At 33.6% G+C, this 17,775-nt stretch overlaps 4 non-coding genes across 4 annotated transcripts; all 4 read right to left on the bottom strand.

The window, feature by feature from the left end:
* Positions 1 to 1,541: 1,541 nt before the first annotated feature.
* On the bottom strand, positions 1,542 to 1,670 carry LOC124171960. The gene has a single exon (XR_006868037.1). It is a non-coding gene; the product is annotated as a small nucleolar RNA SNORA14 (small nucleolar RNA).
* A 1,318-nt stretch (positions 1,671 to 2,988) lies between these two features.
* On the bottom strand, positions 2,989 to 3,117 carry LOC124171951. The gene has a single exon (XR_006868029.1). It is a non-coding gene; the product is annotated as a small nucleolar RNA SNORA14 (small nucleolar RNA).
* Positions 3,118 to 9,386: 6,269 nt separating this feature from the next.
* LOC124171957 lies at positions 9,387 to 9,514 on the bottom strand. The gene has a single exon (XR_006868034.1). It is a non-coding gene; the product is annotated as a small nucleolar RNA SNORA14 (small nucleolar RNA).
* A 1,401-nt stretch (positions 9,515 to 10,915) lies between these two features.
* On the bottom strand, positions 10,916 to 11,043 carry LOC124171946. The gene has a single exon (XR_006868024.1). It is a non-coding gene; the product is annotated as a small nucleolar RNA SNORA14 (small nucleolar RNA).
* Positions 11,044 to 17,775: the final 6,732 nt, after the last annotated feature.

The following is a 17,775-nucleotide window of genomic DNA, read 5'->3' as shown; positions in this document are numbered from 1 at the left end:
AATGGTTAATTCCCAGCACTGACCTTCATAATTAACTTGTGTTGATGACAACTGCTCCCAGCTGCAAGAATACTATCCTGGTATCTGAAAAATACGGACATCGATAATATGGTAGGCTTTGAAATATTTTGAGCAAAGAAATTTTGTTGTCGTAATAAAAAATAAAGCAATGGCAAATTTTCGAGGAAATAAACAGATGGCATTTACTAGCCTACTTCCGCCTAAAGTGAGAAACACAACGCATATAAATACCCTAGTCCAGGAATTTCAATTTATTTATATTGAATAGAAATATATCGCAAATAATGATGTTTTTCTAATTACCAATAATTTATTTGTAGTCACAAAGATTATCTCTGTCATAAGGGAATAGAAGTGGAGTTAAAAATGAAATAAAAATATATAGCTAACAAAACTTGTGTCTTACCGTCTTGATTTTGCAGCATTTCACCAATATTGGTGTTAGGTAAAAGCTACTCCATTATCATGACTGATGATATTTTTTAATATGTGAAAAGAAAAATATTTATTAAGAAAAAAAATTTGACATATATGATGGGGATAATCGCAATATATGACAATGCTGTAAAAATTGGTGTTCAACTGTGTAACATTATTGCGTACTGTTTACTGTGTAACATAACTGTACATTGAGTAACATTTCCTAAAAAATAATGCCATTTTGAAAGAACCTCCTAAACTTACATTCACCACACGTTTTTCTATGGTAAGCTTTGATTCCATGTAAATTCGTTTAACGACATTAATTTTTGGACTTCGTATGATTGTAAAATACGAAAAAAGTATAAGTAAACATGATAACACTGCGTACTTGGCCGAGGAAAATATAAAGTAATGCGATGCAGCTAACATTCATTATGTAAACAGCTGCCTTTAGAGGAATTCAAAGAGGTATGTGATTATTTTTCGTTTATATTTTATGATTTCCAAAGTGTGCATATATGACGCCCATACATTAAGGCTAAAAAATTCCCTCTGTGGAGACGCAAGCTCATTCCTTTGACCCCTAGAAGTACGGGATGGACATTAACACCGCTTATGGTCAAGCCTATTAAGGCAAAAAGTGGAAGGGTAAAAAAGAGGGTGAGGGTAGTGGTGGAGTGAAAATCGCATCCGAACGTAGCCGAGTGAAATCTCAGCATGAAAGGAGTTGCATTGAGGGGTTACGTCTCTTCTTTATACAAGATCAAAACAGGGTAGCCCACTATCGTGATGGAATGTATCAGCAAAATTTGTTCTTGCGATAAGGAGGATGTGAATGCAGCTGAGTGCATAAGACAAATTCCTCGGACGAGGAGATAACCTTAGGATAATGAGTATTCGTATATTTATTGTTAAAACCAATAATACTTAATCATTAATTAAACCACGAATAAATAATTATTCGTGGCTTTTTTTCAGTTGGACACAGTAAAAGACATTAATCAAGCGTTGCCAGAGGCTGTGAAAAATGGTTTCAACAATGAGTAACTGATTGACCAGGTACAGTATTTAATGGTAATAACTGATTATATCGACACAAGTGTTGCTGATTTTGCAAAACGAGCGACCAAGAATAATAGCCCGGCGATCATCTCAGCATTTTTTTTAGCATTCTTGGGTACCTCCATGCCATTTCTTGTGGAATAGAGGCGGTTTCTCGAATGCATCATTGGATAATAAAATTTTATATTGATGTGACTCAAAATTCATACATGAATGAAGTTTTTTTTAAATATAACGCATTTTTGAGTCTTATTAACCGAAAGAGTAAAACAACCGTCGTTGAATGCATGCAGTGTTGAAATGTGTTTTGATCATCAAATCAAAGTAATGGAACCATTAGTGGTTAATTCCCAGCACTGACATTCATATTTAACCTTTGTTGATGACAACCGCTCCCAGCTGTAAGAATACTATCCTGGTATCTGAAAAATACGGACATCGATAATATGGTAGGCTTTGAAATATTTTGAGCAAAGAAATTTTGTTGTAATAAAAAATAAAGCAATGGAAAGTTTTGGAGGAAATAAACAGGTGGCATTTACTAGCCTAACTCCGCCTAAAGTGAGAAATACAACGCATATAAATACCGTAGTCCAGGAATTTCAATTTATTTATATTGCTGTCATGGCAACCTCGTTTTTTATGGATATCTCGCTCACTACCAAATGAATGGAATGCATAATTTTCTTCAGGCACGAAAATTGTTTTTGATTACCACGAAGTAACATTAGCAATTGTTAACATTGAAAAACAATGTACAACTGTAAAAATCATCTTCTCATGACAAATAAAAATGCGGAATTTGATATTTTGAAGCAATATAAGGTGAAAGTGTAAGAATATCTGTGCGCGCATTTGTATTAAACAATGGTTAAGTATTTGATTCTTAACTGAGCACGTTCTTGGATATCACCATCATTTTTTGCGGTATGCATAAAATTTGGCAACGAAAATGATTTCTGAACCATCACAACATGCAGCACTATGTGATCGTGAAAATTGTAGAACGAGGCGTAAATTTAAAATGCAACAATGATAGAATTAAATATTTTTGAGAAAATGTATAATATGTTTTGAGGCAATTTATGAATTTTGTATAAGATTGTTAATCAGTACATAGAGATAACACGTATAAGGTTGAAACATTTTTATGTTGCGAGTTTTAGGTATTTCTGATAATGAAACATAAATCGTTTGGAAATTGTGGAAGGAGTAGGTGAAAATATAAGAATGAAATATTGGTAAAACATTTCACAAAAGAAACCTATGAAAACGCATTCTATTCCCAAGTTTTACACTATGCATTTCATGAGATATGCACACACTGGGTCTTACCCACACTATATTTACCGTATTTTTAAAAACTGGTCATACATATATGAGTAATGGTTCTCACATGAAAATATCTTTGCAAAACCTGTAACATCGCTCTCACACAAACCAGGTAAAGTATTTAATGGTTATAACTGATAATATCGACACATGTGTTGCTGATTTTGGAAAACGTGCGACCAAGAATAATCGCCCGCCGAACATCTCAGCACTTTATTTAGCATTCTCGGGTACCTCCATGCCATTTCTTGTGGAACAGAGGCGGTTTTTCGAATGCATAATAGGATAATAAAGCGATTATATTGATGTCACCAAAAATTCATGCATGAATGAAGTTTTATTTAAATATAGCGCATTTATGAGTATTAATTAACCGAAAGAGTAAAACATAGTACGAGAGAAATAACCCGCTGTCATAACTAATCAACACGCAATGAAAGCACATTATACTTCATTTTTCGAAACCGCCGTTGAATGTATGCATTGTTGAAATGTGTTTTGATTATCAAATCAATGTAATGGTACAATAACTGGTTAATTTCCAGCACTGACCTTCATATTTAACCTGTGTTGATGACAACTGCTCCCAGCTGCAAGAATACTACCTTGGTATCTGAAAATAGAGACATCAATAATATGGTAGGCATTGAAATATTTCGAGCATAAAATTTAGTTATCGTTATAAAAAATAAAGCAATTGATAATTTTGGTGGAAATAAACTGGCGGGATTTACTAGACTTATGCCGCCTAAAGTGAGAAAAACAAGGCATATCAATAAAATTGTCCAGGAATTTCAACTTATTTATATGATAGTTAGTTCTTATGTATTGTGTGCAAAGGATAAGAAGTGCTAAGTTTTTTTTAGGATAGATGGAGAAGAGTGGTGAAAAAACTAGTTTAGCATGAACAGACGTGGCGCGTTCATTTTAAGAAAAAAGGCCAACAAGAAAAAATATGAAATCAAGACTAAATTCACACACTGCAGTGGTTGGAAAAGAAAGTGAAGAAATACTTGGCTCAAAGGTACTTACGGTAAGAGAAGTACTGTGTGTTTTTCTATATGTATCAGACTTAGTGCGAGAAAAACAGTAAGAAATACGTTTCATCCATGGAACAAAATGAGAATTACTGTTATTACGGAAAATAAGGCGACTGAAAAGTTAGAAACATTACACAATGAATGGATGAAGGTGCGATGACATAAAGAGAGTGGGAACTACCGTGGAGATTTAGAGACGAGAATCTTTTGTAACAAAACTTGATGATTTGTTTGACATTGCAAGGGGCGGTGCCATTGAATTTTTGACGCACGCAGTTAATCTCTCAGATAAATGTGCGTGGAATAAAGAAGTAAAATTCTTATGCAGTCAAATAGGAGCACGAAATGCAGTTATTGGTGGAATACATTACAATATGCTCAAGAAAAAAGAAAAAGTTGTGGTTCCCCGCTCCATGTGCTGCATCTGCTCCCAACAGTGACTTTCAGATCCTAAAATTACGAAAGTGTTAACCTGGACATAGCGAAAGGAGTACAAAAGAGGATTTCAAACCACATGTGGTACCTGAATGAGGAGTTGATAGGCCTGTCATTCTTTGATGGATCCTTTTCTGGGTGTGAAAAGGAAAATGTGATACGCCATATGAGGACACGTGAGGGAAAATATGATCCACCAAAGATGGCATTCTATAAACGTAAAGACCTGAAAAGGTATCTATATCAAATGTTATCACTACTAATTCGAGAAAGCTATTTAATTCATTGGAAATATGAACTGCATTCTTTGATGTGCCCACGCAAGAATGGTATGAACATCCTGATTACAATAACGATTTGCAAATTATTCGGGGCCTTCAAGCGGGAGATGTTGGTGCAGAGAGAGGGGTGAAACTAATTCAAGATTTTAAGTCAGTCGCGTAGAAGAAAGAAAGTTTTCAAAATTAATTACTAACAGTAAATGTGAATTTTCATCGTAGCACAACCCCTAACGTGCGCAAATACACTTTAAATGTCAAATATGGATTAGATGTCAGTGAAAGATTAGAAAAACGAAGATGTATTTTTTTTGGTTAATATGTACTGAAATTCATGTACAAGTGAAAATACGAGTAAATTGATCACTTTGATTGGAAGTATTGTGATGGCAAATTAAATTCTTTTTAACGTAAGCACATTTCTTCAAAGACTACATCTTGCCATCAGGAGCAAAGTCTTTGCCGAGGGAGGGGAGGGGGTGGAGGGGAAGTCTCTAGTAAGTGGTGCGGGCCGTACTTCGGCGGCGCGCCGCGGCGCGGGGTAGCGCCCTGGGGGGTGGATTGCATTACGACGGACGATATCTCGTAAACGCTTAGAGATAGGTCAAAACAAACAAAAAATCGTTCCTGAAGATCTCTACTTTTACGTTTTACATATAAATAGCACTTTTCGGCCCCAAAAATTTCAATTGAGGGTCCTCAGTACTTAGGGCCCTTGGGGCACGGGTTGCCGTTATTTCAAAGTAACCAAATTTTAACACGTGAATATGAACCTCATTTGGATTATTTTGAGACTAGGAAAACATAACTTTTCTCAATTCTGAAAAATAAGGGCCGGCCTAATGCACCCCCTTGGTCTTACCCACACTATATTTACCGTATATTGAAAAACTGGTGATACCTAGATGAGTAATTGTTCTCCCATTTAAATATCATTGCAAAAGTGTAACATTGCTTTCACGTACACCAGGTAGATAATTAAATGATAATAACTCATTACATCATCCCATGTGTTGCTGATTTTGCAAAACGTGCGACCAAGAATAATCGCCCGCCGATCATCTCAGCTTTTTTATTTAGCATTCTCGGGTACCTCCATGCCATTTCTTGTGGAATAGAGGCGTTTAACGAATGCATAGTAGGATAATAAAAAGTTTATATTGATGTCACTAAAAAGTCATACATGAATGAAGTTTTTTTTTAATAAAGCGCATTTATGAGTATTAATTAACCGAAAGAGTAAAACATAGTGCGAACGAAATAACCCGCTGTCATAACTTATCAACACGCATTGAATTCACATTATTCTTCATTTTTTGAAACCGCCGTTGAATTCATGCATTGTTGAACTGTCTTTTGATGATCAAATCAAAGTAATGGAACAATTACTGATTAATTCCCAGCACTGACCTTCATAATTAACTTGTGTTGATGACAACCGCTCCCAGCTGCAAGAATACTACCCTGGTACCTGAAAAATACGGACATGGATAATATGGTAGGCTTTGAAATATTTTGAGCAAAGAAATTTAGTTGTCGTAATAAAAAATAAAGCAATGGAAATGCAAATTTTGGAGGAAATAAACAGGTGGCATTTACTAGCCTACTTCCGCCTAAAGTGAGAAACACAACGCATATAAATACCCTAGTCCAGGAATTTCAATTTATTTATATTGAATAGAAATATGTTGCAAATAATGATATTTTTCTAATTACCAATAATTTATTTGTAGTCACAAAGATTATCTCTGCCATAAGGGAATAGAAGTGGAGTTAAAAATGAAATTAAAATATATAGCTAACAAAACTTCCGTCTTACCGTGTTTTTTTGCAGCATTTCACCAAGAATGAAATATTGGTTTTTAAAAGAATTAAATGATTGTATCATTACAGAGGACGTTCATGGCCATCACCATCATTTTCTGCGGTACCTATGCATGAAATTTGACAATGAAAATGATTTGTGAGCTAGAAGAACATGCAGCCCATTTACACCGTGGTTGTGCAAATGGAAACTGACATTCCTTGAAAAACATTATTGTTTTACTACGCGCAAATGAAAAATGCAACAATGATAGAATTAAATATTTTTGAGAAAATGTATTATTTGTTTAGAGGCATTTTATAAATTATGTCTAAGATTGTTAACCCTTAGGTGCACGCTAAGCGGGGATTTTGCCGCATTTTTCGAAAATTCGAAATAGCGCGTTTACTGTGAATCGATCACTTGTGGCATACTTTGTTATTCTATTTCTGTACTTTTCCCTCCACGAAGAACATATGTTTGCGTCAATGTGACCACCAACTATTGCGTTACAATCTTACAAAGTGAGAACGACGACAACTTCGGGTGATTTGCCGCTAGATGGCGTTCACACGATACTAATGAACTACTGATAATCTGTCGTTACCGTGGAAACTTGGAAGCATAATCCTTTTTGCAATACTATGTTAATATGTTGTCTCGTAATTATTATATTTTTGTAAGCATTTGCATTATCATTTCTTTACTATTATTATTTGTATAATTTATGTCAACCTCAAACCACATGTCGTAATTTAAAAATTTCGTCTTCATACTCAAATATGCATTACATTTATGTAAAAATGCACTACATACACTTAACTAGTGACCGAAAAATAAGTGATGCACGTTTATTATAACGTATTATGCATTGGAGCATTAAGACCAAGGGTCGGCACTTTTTGTATCTACCTGCGGGAAAAGAACATAATGCGGCAAAGGCATTATATCAAGATTCAGGAATCGTAACCTGCTTATGGACATAAATTGTATTATGAATTTATAGAATTGTGAACAAATCGAGCTGGTGATGACTAATGTAGAGTATATGATATTCCAAGGTCAGTACGTATTTATCACCCTGTTGAGTTCTAACGAGTGCTTCAAAAGCTTGATAATGAAGACTGGAGGGAAGGGCAGGTAAACCACGATATGGAAATTTTTTTTTTTTGATTTCTCACATGAAAGTGAAGGGGAGGAAGAATTTTTTTGAAGACGCATTAAATTTCAGCGAGAGTTAGCAGTCTGATGATAATAATATTATTAACCATCCACATAATTTCAACGTTTGTCTAGATCAACGGAAAACGGTGAAACTTTTTGGCTGAACTCTTACATACAATTTGCAAACAGCCAAACAAAAGCTAAATACATTGTTCGTATTTCACCAGGGCCAACATCATTTCCTAAGAATGCCGCAACTGAACTCAAATTGTTGCCGAAAACGATTACACTGAACGTGATTGAAAAAAATGTCAAAAATACCAACCTGTATATTGAAGGAAAACCGTTATCTCATGTCTACTCGAGAATCAGAGATTGCATCATTACTTCTCGTATAGAAATAATATCTTTATTTGGAATTAAATGCACTCTCTCTGTAAATAAAAGTTGTGGGAGATGCTAGAAGAGCTTTGAAAACAGATGGAACAGGCCTGATGATTTACAGAACAGCGTTCGGGATAGCAACGGGAATTCATGAATTCGAATGGGAAAATAACAGCAAAGCATTACTATTCAAGTCTTGATTTAGCCATTTATTTGATAGAAAATGGTCTAACTTTGTTAGGTACCGTGAAAAAATCCTTAAACCCACAGAGAGTTTCTACCCTGAAAAATTCGATAGGCTGCAACTTCATTTCTTGGTTTCCGGGATACCTACACTCTTGTTTCGTACTGCACTAAACGAAACAAATGTGAAATTCTTTTGAAGTGCTTTCTACGTTGCCCTGCAAAGAGGACATCGAAACGAACTGCAAATGATCCTGAACTACAACTCAACCAAGGGAGGTGTCGATTCTGTAAACCGGAAGTGTGTAAATTACTCCCCTTCAAGACGAACACGAAGGTGGCCTCTATCACAATTTCTCCGGTTTCTTTATAAAGCTACTCTTAGCGGCCACGTGATTTCTGTAGCTAAGAATTTTGAAAAAAATATATCGAAGATCAAGAATGGAGTTAATGGAAGCACTCGCATTTAGCCTTGCAGATAAACATTTTAAGTCCAGGGTAAAAAAAGGTAATCTTCCAGCAGACACAGGCTTTTCTAGCGATGAGACTTGGGAAAATTCCTGAATTATCTGCTTCTGCATATGAACGTCAATGTAGGGCTGGTCATTGTTTTATACGTGGAAAATATAAAAATTATAATACGGTAAATATACGAATGTTTTCTAATAATATGCAATAATCATTCCATCTGCGTCAAAAAATGTCACAAATGTCATTTCAGAGGCAGTGATGGCCAATAAGGATGAAAAAATTGAAAAATTAATTTTGCTTGTAAAGTTTGTTATTTTTAAAATTTTTAATTATTGCATTAACGATTTAGCATATACATTTCCTTTTTTGTGTGTGTTTTTTGACTTTATTCCAGATTTCCTTTTGTCTAGATTGCCGTCTGCAATTCCTTTAGAAAAATTAGTCGAAGTATTTATCAAGAAATTTGCATATAATTATGTGATATTTTAGTTTATAAATGAATGAGAAAAATATTTTAAGTGCTTTTATTTATTAGAAGTTACCCAAATACGTTAAAATACTCTCAAATTTGAATTTATACTTGGGAAAATCAAAAATGTAAAAGTGCGGCAAAAACCCCGCTAGCGTGCACTGGCACTATACTTGCAGGCGCGTGCACCTAAGCGTTAATCAGTGTATAGAGATAACATGAATAACTTTTCCCTTGAAAATATTATTACAAAAGCTGTAACATCGCTCTCACGCAGACCAGGTACAGTATTTATTGATAAAAACTGATTATATCGACACAAGTGTTGCTGATTTTGGAAAACGTGCGACCAAGAATAATCGCCCGCCGAACATCTCAGCATTTGTTTTAGCATTCTCGGGTACCTCCATGCCATTTCTTGTGGAATACAGGCGTTTTGCGAATGCATAATAGGATAATAAAAAGTTTATATTGATGTCACTAAAAATTCATACATGAATGAAGTTATTTTAACAAAGCGCATTTATGAGTATTAATTAAACGAAAAAGTAAAACATAGTGCGAGAGAAATAACCCCCTGTCATAACTAATCAACACGCATTGAAAGCACATTATACTTCATTTTTCGAAACCGCCGTTGAATGCATGCATTGTTGAAATGTGTTTTTATGATCAAATCAAAGAAATGGAACAATTAATGGTTAGTTCCCAACACTGACCTTCATATTTAACTTTTGTTGATGACAACTGCTCCCAGCTGCAAGAATACTATCCTGGTATCTGAAAAATACGAACATCGATAATATGGTAGGCTTTGAAATATTTTGAGCAAAGAAATTTAGTTGTCGTAATAAAAAATAAAGCAATGGCAAATTTTGGAGGAAATAAAAAGGTGGCATTTACTAGCCTACTGCCGCCTAAAGTGAGAAACACATCGCATATAAATACCCTAGTCCAGGAGTTTCAATTTATTTATATTGCTTTCATAGCGAACTTGTTTTTTATGGATATCTCGCTCACTACCAAATGAGTGGAATGCATAGTTTTCTTCAGGCACGAAAATTGTTTTTGATTACCACGAATTAATATAAGCAATGGTTAACATTGAAAAACAATGTACAACCTTAAAAATCATCTTCTCGTGACAAATGAAAATGCGGAATTTGATATTTTGAAGCAATATAAGGTGAAAGTGTAAGAATGTCTGTGCGAGCATTTGTATTAAACAATGGTTAAGTATTTGATTCTTAACTGAGCACGTTCTTGGATATCACCATCATTTTTTGCGGTATGCATAAAATTTGGCAACGAAAATGATTCCTGAACCATCACAACATGCAGCACGCTTACACTGTCAACGTGAAAATTGTAGTACGATGCGTAAATGTTAAATGCAACAATGATAGCATTAAATATTTTTGAGAAAATGTATTATATGTTTAGAGGCGATTTATGAATTTTGTCTAAGATTGTTAATCAGTACATAGAGATAACTCGTATAAGGTTGAAACATTTTTATGTGAAGTGTTTTAGGTATTTATTATAATGAAACATAAATCGTTTGGAAATTGTGGAAGGAGTAGGTGAAAATATAAGAATGAAATATTGGTAAAAAATTTCACAAAAGAAACCTATGAAAACGCATTCTGTTCTCAAGTTAAATACTATGCATTTCATCAGATATGCACACTTCGGGTCTTGTACACACTATATTTACCGTATTTTGAAAAACTGGTGATACATAGATGAATAACGGTTTACCCTTGAAAATATCATTGCAAAAGCTGTAACATCGCTCTCACGCAGACCAGGTACAGTATTTATTGATAAAAACTGATTATATCGACACAAGTGTTGCTGATTTTGGAAAACGTGCGACCAAGAATAATCGCCCGCCGAACATCTCAGCATTTGTTTTAGCATTCTCGGGTACCTCCATGCCATTTCTTGTGGAATAGAGGCGTTTTGCGAATGCATAATAGGATAATAAAAAGTTTATATTGATGTCACTAAAAATTCATACATGAATGAAGTTTTTTTAACAAAGCGCATTTATGAGTATTAATTAAACGAAAGAGTAAAACATAGTGCGAGAGATATAACCCCCTGTCATAACTAATCAACACGCATTGAAAGCACATTATACTTCATTTTTCGAAACCGCCGTTGAATGCATGCATTCTTGAAATATGTTTTGATGATCAAATTGAAGTAATGGAACAATTACTGGTTAATTCCCAGCACTGACCTTCATATTTAACTTTTGTTGATGACATCTGCTCCCAGCTGCAAGAATACTATCCTGGGATCTGAAAAATACGGACATCAATAATATGGTAGGCTTTAGCAAAGAACTTTAGTTATCGCAATAAAAAATAAAGGAAAAAATCTCTTCTCTTAAAAAAATATTCTTCTCAAGCGGAGTAGGCATTCAAGTGAATGATAACCAGTAATTGTATTGAATAAGTGTCGCTGATTTTGGAACACGTGCGACCAGTAATAGTCGTACATCGAACGTCTCAGCATTTTGATTTTGCATCCATAGCTACATCTATTTCATTTGTGGAAATAGAGATATTTGAAGAATGCATACTTAGATTAAATCGGTGTGAAAATATAGTTTTTTTTTGTCGGTTTTGATATCACTGTAAGTCTACAAAATGGAACCAGAAAAATAACGCTAGTTACGTCTAATCAACACCTATTGAAAACGCTGTAGATCTAATTTTTGGAAGACACTGTACAATGCAAGAATGGCTTAAATATTTTTCATAAGGAATGCATTTATAGATAAAGTGCGAGCGAAAAAATATTATTTATTCCACGATAAAGGATCGTGTGCAATATAGAGCCAGAAAAATAATACTAATCATATGTAATCAACACATATTGAGAACGCCCTAAACCTAATTTTTGAAGACGCTTTACAATGAAAGAATGGCTAAAATATTTTTAGTATAACAAATAGATAACTTGATGTAAATGGAACTTTGTTATTTCCTAGCGCTGACCTTGACATTTTATTTGAATTATTGAAAAATGTTGCGAGCTGCAAGGATAGCGTGGTTGATATTCTGATAAGTAGAGGCAAAAATGAGATCATATACACTAAAAGAACTTGCTGAGCAAAGGAATGTACTTATGATAATACTATTTTAAACCTACTACTATTTATGGAGGAAGATGAAAAAAATTTCATCAACTTTTAAATTATCTACGATTTATAAAATACGTATGGAAAAACGTCACTTCATGGAGCTTACCTGCATTTGCATGTAGCCCAAACGTGAGTGACTATATTAACTCTTAAATAGTTCTTGTAATTTTACTCCATCGAAGAAAAAGTTTTTTTGGAAATGCATTCAATTCCTTTGAAGACTTAAAATGCATCCGTGGTTTGGAAGTCATCATCTGCGCTATGTCAAAATCGTTTGCTTCATAATTAACGCTCTACGTATACAATCCCCAACGAAATATTCCAAGAAAGAAAATTTCAGTTAAAATGGAATGGAAAGGAATAAAAACGAGAAAAAATGTTTTGTCAAAAGAGTGTTATCTTACCGTTAATGTATGATGAAAAATTAAACCAGTACTGACGTTGAGGAGGAAGCTACTCTTGGGTATTGCATGTAATTGCATTTATGCTGTGGAAAGAAAAAATGTTTTCAAAAGCAAATGTGATTATTTTATTAAATATGGAGGCATTTTCATCATTGCTTGTCATTTATGAAAATGACAAGCAATGATGAAAATTTATGCTTATACGTTTATATTTCATTAAAACTACTCAATTACGTAATAGGATTTCATTTACCACTAAATAGCTAAACATTGATGACACGTTTACCAAATTCACATATCTGTTTCGTGTACCAATACATGAAATCGTAAAACTTATGGTTGAAAAAAAACCCTGGTTGAGACTCTTCAGATGTATAGGAATGCATTCAAAACATCCGATGACATCTGTGGGATTCATGAGGGTTGTAGAATGCAAGCGAAGGAAAAATTATTTTAATGCAGGAAAGAAGGAATCATTAATGTCGGAAATATTACTTGAATATGTAGTAGTAAACATTTAGCAATAATGTTATGCTGCAAAATTTATTTAAAGACTGTTTAACATTAATATTATATTTACGTTACTACCAAAGCTGCTATATAGCTCCAAATATGGAGGTTTATTGATCAATCGTTTAAATGATAGATGCGAAGTTATTATTCCAAAATCGCTTAATTTACAAGGCGCGGCCCCAAAAAAACCATTAGTGAAGTATATTTAAAAAATTGTGGAATAAAAATTAAAACCACCCAGAGTCATATTTTATGACGTCGTACTTAAATATAATGCGTGATTTAATAATTTATCGTTATAATGTGGTAAAGGAAATGTGTATCAGAGGAAATATAAGAGAATGAGTACTGCCAAAACTGAAAACATATTTAATTCTGTTATTAAATTTGCTTTCACCAAACATATAGTACCAAAAGTCAATTGATGACCGGTGATGGTTAGGAAAACTGTCGCTGAATTTTTCAAACTTGCGGCCGAGAAATACCGCAGGTCCAATACGTATTAGGGTGTTAATTTTGCATTACGAATTCCCTCTAATTCAATAATGGAAAAAGAGGATCCAATATAATGCGTAAATAAATAAAATGCGTACAATCATGGTAAAGAGGATTAATTTGTGATTAAGTATACAGACATTTTTGAAACTTTGGAGAGAAAGACGAATAATGCTTCCTCAACCATGGTAACACTTTCCTAAAATATCATTTTTGAGGACATCTTTGAAAACCAACCTACTCTATGGCTATTATCATCATATTTTATCCCGACTCTTCAATCAATTATGTTTCGTAAGTATATTATGCGTCACATATATAGTAATAATTATTTTTGGGAAGAAATGATTAATTTATGTATCACCTCAGAAATTATTGCCTTTCTTATCGTATTTTTTGGATTTCTTTTACCAACAGTCATAACACGTTTAATGCTAATGGTGATTTCGATACAAAGTATTGATAAATACGGGAAACCATCGGTCATTACATTCTACCACCTATTCACAATTTCGTTGACATCGTAGAAGCTAACCCATAGCTCATATCGTCAGTAATCATAATTTAGGTGATAACTGCGACTTTATTAGGGCAGCATAAAATTTGAAAGGTTTATGTCTGAATGTAATAATTCTGAAAGATATGACTAGGAGAAAAGAAAAAAAAAAACCAATTGACCTGATTAAGAAGACAAAGTTTGCATATTTCTTTTTCATTTTCCCAGACATGCATACAATCGGTCCAGGAGAAAACAAATTCATCCCATGCTTTTGGCCACTTACCTAACATGACAGCTACAATCGACCTTGAAAGAAACCGCATTTCTTCATCCACGTTGCATTCCATTCTGATGTGAACGGGTTGAGAAAACATGCGTGTACATATAAAAGGAAAAAAAATTATATTAACATTCTAAAACATTGGTGGATGCTTGTAATACTGGAACAACTGGTTGAAAATATAATACAGTAATAAATAAATATATAAAAAATGTTGAAGTAATACTTCATGATAGCATACGTTGCGTTCGATAAAATGTTTTTTAGAGATCTCAATGGGATGTGGCCAAATGCATGAAATTTATAGTCATTGAAAATTGAGACGCTTATTAGAAGTTTAAATTCTGAATATATAATAACGTTTCGCGATAACGTTTTTAAATGGAATACCCCTAGCTCTCGCCCGCAATTTATATTCGAATCAGGAAAACTGGTGTTACTTACAAAATATTGGAGCTCCAATTGCAATGTCATTGGGAAAAGTGCACCATTGCTATCTCTTACCCCAGTTACACAATTAAATTTTAACAAGTGATTACTTCGGGGCAAGTGTACACAAGTGTTGCTGATTTTGGAAAACGTGCGACCAAGAATAATCGCCCGCCGAACATCTCAGCATTTTGATTTAGCATTCTTAGGTACCTCCACGCCAATTTGGGAAATAGAGGGGATTTTACGAATGCATTAATGGATAACATATTGCATTAAAAAGGAGACAAATGGGATATGACTGAAAGTCTGTATGGATGTCACTAAAAGTGCATATGTGTATGAAGTATTGTTTAAAATATAGAGCATGTTTGACGATATGGATATTAATCAATTTGTGAAAAATAGACCCAGAGAAATAACGCCCTGTCATAACTAATCAACACGTATTGTTAGCACATTATTCTTCATTTTTGGAAACCGTTTTAGAATACATGCATTGTTGAAATATGTATCGCAATTCAAATGGAAGTAATTATCGTAATGGAGCATGAAATTGTTATTTCGATTGCATTTACCTTCATATTTAACCTGTATTAATGAGAACTGCTTTCAGAATTTTATATTTATAAGCAATTTAAGGTAAATGAGTAATAATATTTATACACGCCTTTATAGTTATTTAAACCAACTATTGTTTAAATATTGTTTCATTGCATAATACGTTCTTGGCAGTCACCATCATTTTTTGCGGTATGTATAAAATTTGGCAATGAAACTGATTACTGAATTAGCACAACATACATCACATTTATACCGTGGACGTGCCAATTGCATACTGACAATCCCGAAAAATAACATTCTAGTACGTTACGCAAATGGAAATATAAATATATACTACACTTAGGCGAGCCCCACATTCTAGTTGTCACTCCACTGAATGAATACCCGTAATGATTAATAAATATTGTCAAAAGATTTTAGAAACCACGAGGAACCTATTTCTCCTGACATATTATTTAACAAATTAAAATATTCCAACCTTTAAGATTGAAGAAGCAGTCATTTCAAAGTTTAAAAAAATACATATATGTATTATACATAAAATGATGTCTAATCTTATTCGTAAACAAATGTATTTCAAGCGTCATACTGAACATTGATTTCGATATCTTAAATTGAATACACCCGTGGTGTTCAAGCCCAAATCAGCGTTTTCTTTTTAATATTTCTTCCCGATTACTTACTACGTACAAAATTCCTAATCTTTTAATTCTAGTTTCAAAAAATATTTCTGTAATATGATCTTACCGATTATTTTATGAAGAATTCTACCAGAATTGATGTTGAGAAAAAAGCCTCTCCATGGATCATGTATAATGATAGATATATATCTGTGAATAGAAAATTTTTTATCAAGAGCAAATGCGATATATTTGAAAATTTTGACGCAGAGAGGATGCAATATATGATAATGCCGGAAAAATTGGTGTTCCATTGTTCACCATCGACTGTCATTTCCTAAAAACTAATATTTTGAAAACTACTCCCTAGCACGATTTACTATGACATGCATTGATTCCAAGTTTAGCTAAATTCATAGCACGATTTAATTTTTGGAAATCGTGGGATTGAAAATAAACACATATACACTAGCATAAGTTAGTCTGACGTTACTGCATGATAGGCAGAAAAAGATATAAATTAATCGGATGTTCAATCATTTATTATGCAAAAAATTATGCTAAAATGTACCAAATATGTATTTTTCGTTATTATTTTATGACTTTTCAAATTCAGCATCTCTTCGTTCTCATGCTACAATTTTCCCTCTGAGGCAAGGCTAGCTCGTTCCTACGATCCTTAAATGTTCAGGAACAACATTAAAACTACATATGGTGGAGACACTTATGCCTAATCAGTATATGGATACAGCTGAAGGTAAGGATTGTGATGGATATAAAATCGAAGAGGAATCGAAGAATCATATCATCTAAGCCTGCTAGAAGCTGCATTGAGGGGTTAAGTATATTTTGTATTTATGATCGCAGCGGGGGAAACCCAATATCGCTATTGGATCTATCGACTTCGTTTGTGCGACGAGGATGACAAATTCCTCGGACGAGGAGATATCCTTTGAACTGTAGGTACTCGCATGTTTATGAGGTAATTTAATACTTAGTAATTAATTATTCTAAATTAATTCATCATATTTTTTCCTTTAAAAGGAATTAGTAAAACACATTCATCTAGTGTTGCCTGAGATTGTGAAAATGATTTTCAACTAAAATTAACAAAATTTAGAAAAATGTAAATAAAAAATATTTTCTAAGATTTATAAGGGAGCCGTTGACTTAAAGTTCGTTTGCTTCATAATTATTCTTTACACTTATTCATATCATTTCAATGTTTGCTTATTACATACTGGATACCTCAACTGCTTTGGGCATCCGATTAATTGAGGCAAAATGCACCAATGCACGACTGTCCCATTGTATCCAAATTAACCGGTATCTACTGAATTATTATCATAGCGTGGAATATTATTTACCTATTTTCTATACTGATACAATTGAAATAATTGCACCAAAATTAGTGCACTACTTCTGATATTTGTGAGTTATTAAACCACGCTATTACTTGTCCATCATCTGGAATGTAAACAGCATGCTAGGATTAAATATTAAAATGCCGTTTAATAAGATATGATTTTGAAAGGTAACCCAGTGATATAACCGAAGAAGAAAATTTATGATATTCAATAACTATGAATATATAATATCGTTTGACCGCGAAATTAAATTATAGAATTTTACACCATGCATTTCATCACAAATGCACCTCTTGGATCTCACCCACACTATAATGTAACGTATTTTACTGGTGATGCATGGATGGAAATTGGTTCTCCCATGAAAATGTCATTGCAAAA

This window comes from Ischnura elegans, chromosome X, assembly GCF_921293095.1.
Source record: "Ischnura elegans chromosome X, ioIscEleg1.1, whole genome shotgun sequence".
NCBI classification, from domain to species: Eukaryota; Metazoa; Arthropoda; class Insecta; order Odonata; family Coenagrionidae; genus Ischnura; species Ischnura elegans.
This window is presented reverse-complemented; position numbering and strand designations above follow the sequence as displayed.